Source organism: Lichenostomus cassidix, chromosome 4, assembly GCF_008360975.1.
Source record: "Lichenostomus cassidix isolate B80296 chromosome 4, HeHo_3.0, whole genome shotgun sequence".
NCBI lineage: Eukaryota > Metazoa > Chordata > Aves > Passeriformes > Meliphagidae > Lichenostomus > Lichenostomus cassidix.
In genome coordinates, this window is record NC_139484.1 from 61193788 (window position 1) to 61198068 (window position 4281).

Consider the following 4281-nt stretch of genomic DNA (forward strand, 5'->3'; position numbering starts at 1 on the left):
CATGGACATCATAATTATCATTTGGATTTGATCTTTCATGTTTTGCTGTGCTCAGTTCCACAGATCCAGTACAATACCTGAGCTTTCATAGGGTGGCAAGTGTGGTCAGAATAAGGGGAAAATCAGGGAGAAGCCATCAAGGTTAAACATGAAGAAATAAAGACATGAAAAGGCAGTGCAACCTCACCTACGTAATAAGAGAATTTAACAGAGGAGCATTTATAATTCTTTCCACATGATTTTACACTATTTCCATGTCCAGAATCCTCTTTAAAACTATTTAGGAATTCTGGAACAACCCGTTCTCTACATCAAAGTCCACGGGGAATAAAGAGGACAATTCAGGGTCAATCCCAGACCAAGTCAGAGCCACTTGTTAAGTTAAATGGAAATGACATAAAAAGACAAGACTCACTGTTAGAGGAAAAAAATCTGTATGAAATTGTACAAATTGGTTCCAGACCAATTTGAAAGGAGTCCAGCCTCATGCATCCTTAAACCCCCGAGAATAATGTTCAGTTTCACATTGAATTGGAGATGTTACTGAGAGTGCAAATCACAAGCTGGAAGCCAAATTTTCCACAGAGCCTTATGTTAACTGGAATAATATTAAAGAAAAAAAGTAGACTCAACCAAAAGAAATTGTCAGGAGCTGTCCCAGCCTTCACCCCGGGTGAAGGATAAGCACAAATTCTCTTCCCTGGCACTTGGTGAGCAATTAGAGACATTCTGGAGGTGTTCAAGCAGTGACATTTGCCCAGAGCCTTGGGATCAGGGACCCTTTCTGCTTAGCACTGGGAAACTTTATCTCCAAAAGCTCATTATCTCAGAGCATTCAGAACTATAGGGCATGACTCAACAGATAACAGATTTCTTACCTGGAGTGCACTCTGCAAACCAAAGTCTCCAAACTGTGTCAGTATTTGGTCTAGCAGTAAATACAATAATGCAAGGAGAAAAGCTGCTGAAAACAACCGAAGGAAATTTATTACAGATTAGTTTTTACTTTATTTCTGGGGAAAAATAAATACTTCTGAAGAACATTGGAAATGTCCTGGAAATTCCTTAGGGTTTGCAGATTAATCATTGAATTTTAAAGTGGTGTTCTTAGTTAAAGAAAGAGATTTGTGTGGGGGTTTTATCTACATTAACATCAAAATAAAATTGTGGAATTAGATAATTCTAAAAAAAAATAGGATAAAATATTCTTGGAAAAAAAAACCACAAATGAAAAATGTGAAAGGAAAAATTTAAATATTGGAGCTCTTTTTTTTTCCTTTGGAATATTTCAAAGTGAGTTAAATATGTCTCTGAATTTCCTCTAGTCATGAGACTGTAGAGATAATGGAAGGGAAATTGTGGTGTGTGGCTCTCCTCTGATACCTCTGCTCTTAGCAGAAAGCTTTATTTACTCACCACACTTACCTTTACACTGACTCAGGAAAAAATACTCATGACTGAAATCACAGTTATTTTCAGTGCTGAAAAGGACTCAAACCTTTACAAGCACATTTAACCAAGTCATTTCAACGCTGACAAATATAAATTTCCATGAGCTTGTCTGGCAAACATTATCCAGCTGTCTTTGTAGGAAGAATGATTGATCTGCTTTCCCATGCAAATTCATGGTATCTCTTCACCTTTGCATTCAGATGAGATTTTTCTGAGTCATGGTCCATCATTTTTCCTCCTACTTGTTAAAACTGCACCCAGAATACTTGGTCACCACCAAGTTACTCTCACACAGCCTCAGAATTTTCTTGTATTAAAATTCCGTTTACATCACCGATTTCTATCATCAACAGTTCTAGGCAAAGTTTAAAAATGCAGGTTTTTTTCAATAGAAAAATTTATATTGATTTTTAAAACTGCTTTGGCTTTTTTGTTGTTTGGTTCTGCTTTAAGCATGCTCACTGGACAGAATTAATGGTGCTTGACTATTAGCCTGTTTCAAGTGAATAAAAATACCTTTTATTTAAACAGTTCCCTGGTGATAACATTGTTCTCATCGTCTGTTCAATCCAGGGTTATTTGCCTGAAATGCAAAGTTCTAATATTTAATTACATTCTAACAAACTTCAGCCTTTTTATTCTAATATTCTGAAATTTTACTTCTAGAAACACAATTAGTAAGAATTATTAATAGGCTTATTCTTTATCCTGTAGAACATGAAATTATAATAATGATTTGACTTATCACATTTCTGTAATAGTTCATTTTTGAAAGCTGTTACTGTAGGAGTTAAGGTTTTTATATATTTCCCCCATTCATGTTGGATTTTCTTCAGTGTATTTTGGATGGCTTTCTGTCATAAACAAGAAAAAATACATTACAAAAAAATGCAAGAAAACTTTCTTATTGCTCCCCCAAATAACAACACCCAATAATTTAATCTCTAATTTTGATTTTATGAGCTGCCTGTATTTTTAATTACTGTTATTTCACAATTTCACTCACTTCACCCACATTTTCAGTCTTGCAAAGCTTCATGAAAAGAACCTTTCAGTGGAAAATATAAATTTGAAGATGCAACTTTATAGACTTCACATCAGGACTCTGTCACCACTTCCTGAATAAAAGACAATCCCTTCTCCCAGCCCCTGTCAGTCCTCACAAAGGCTGGAGGATTCATTTGCTGACAAGGTGGATGATATCGACCTGCTGCTATTAAATCCCATTTGATGGGATGCTTCAGAGTGTCATTTTATGAAAGGGCAGAGCTTGTCAGTCCATCAGCTCCTTTTATGCTGCTGTTTGCTATATTGTAGACAGCAGAAAAAATTCATATATATCAATCTAATATGATATAATATCTAATATATAATGTTATATCAAGTATTATTTATTTGTATAAATAGATATAATATGTACTTCTATTTTGTTTCCCTGTTTGCTATATTGTACACTTCCAGGGGTGTCAGAAATGCCCTGATGTCATTGCCAGCTGTGTGGTGACAGCAGAACAGCAGCCCATGGGATGGGGAAGATGACAAAGCTCAGGGCCCAGCAGTCCCAGCAGTCCCTTTAGTTTAGATGGTGGTAAAAAGCAGTAAATGGAGAGGGAATGAGGCATTCCCAGGGGGAAACCTCCCTTCCTCAAAAAAACAAGCAAACCACACAAAAATAATAGGGAAAAAAAAAAAAAACCAACAAAAAAAACCAAAGAAACAAACGAAAAACCCAAAAACCCAAAGCCAAAAATCAACCAACCAAAACCAAAAATGAAACAAAAAACAAAAGCAAAACAAAAACAACAACAACCACAAAAAAAAATCCCCCCAAAAAAAGCCCAAACAAAACAAAAAACCAAACAAACCCACAAAAAACCCAACCACACCTAGAAAGGTATTTCTTTCCAGAGCTTGGAGTTTAAAGCTCAAGAGTTAACAGCTTTGAGGACCAAATTTCAGCAGGTCAAAATATGCAGAGCATCACTGGGAGAATCTGTGTTACAGAGAGGATTTAACCTTGTTTGCCTCCTCCTAAAGCAAAGCTGTCTTCTCCTAAAGAGAATGGTATCACTGAAATCAAAAGTAGATCAATTAAAACTTTTCAGGCTTATTTTTTTTAAATTATCCAATCCCTTCCTCTCTCATCCTCTCACCAAAAGCCTTTTCTCCCATTCCTTGCAGAGGTGATGCCCTTTGAAGGATCTCCTTTGCCTCTGGGTTTACCTGGCCAGGTGGAGACTCATTTCCTCAGTAATAACTTCCATCCCAAGTGATGTCTGTGGGCTAAATGCTGTGTGACTTTGTGCCCTGGGCAGGTAATTTTGTTCATTTCTGCATCATACAGAGGAATGTTGTACAAGTGCTGCAGACTGGCCCTTGATGCATGTTTTGCTGCAGTTTTCCACTAGCACAGAGGTGCATAATTAAATGCCTGTAAAGCACAGCAATCCACAGCCCCAGCAATCACAGCACACCCATTTATCACCACTGCTGTTGCTTTCAGGCTTCTTTTTTAATACCAGAAGTTGATGGCTTCCATATTTCTGAAACGCCTTTAAAACTGAGAAAAATTCACCTGAAAGAAGATAGGAAAAAAGAACTACCCATGAAATTAAAGGGGAAAAAAAGAAGGCAGCAAATCTGACAAAGCTGTAAGTATGCAATGGTAATTATCCAGCTTTAATATTAGCCTCCAGCCTATAATTCCCTGGAAAGATCCATAGAAACCCAAAGGAAATGGGACTTTACCAGTTCATAGGTTAAAGAACAGTGTGATTTGAAATGCAAATGCAGTATGGATGGATATGATTATCTCACCTTGCCTGACAC

General features: G+C 36.8%; 1 long non-coding RNA gene across 1 annotated transcript; it reads right to left on the reverse strand.

The window, feature by feature from the left end:
• Nucleotides 1–2367: 2367 nt before the first annotated feature.
• Nucleotides 2368–4016, reverse strand: LOC146438650 (uncharacterized). Its single transcript, XR_014852109.1, has 3 exons — nucleotides 3676–4016; nucleotides 3339–3445; nucleotides 2368–2758 (listed from the first exon to the last, which is right to left on the reverse strand). It is a non-coding gene; the product is annotated as an uncharacterized LOC146438650 (long non-coding RNA).
• Nucleotides 4017–4281: the final 265 nt, after the last annotated feature.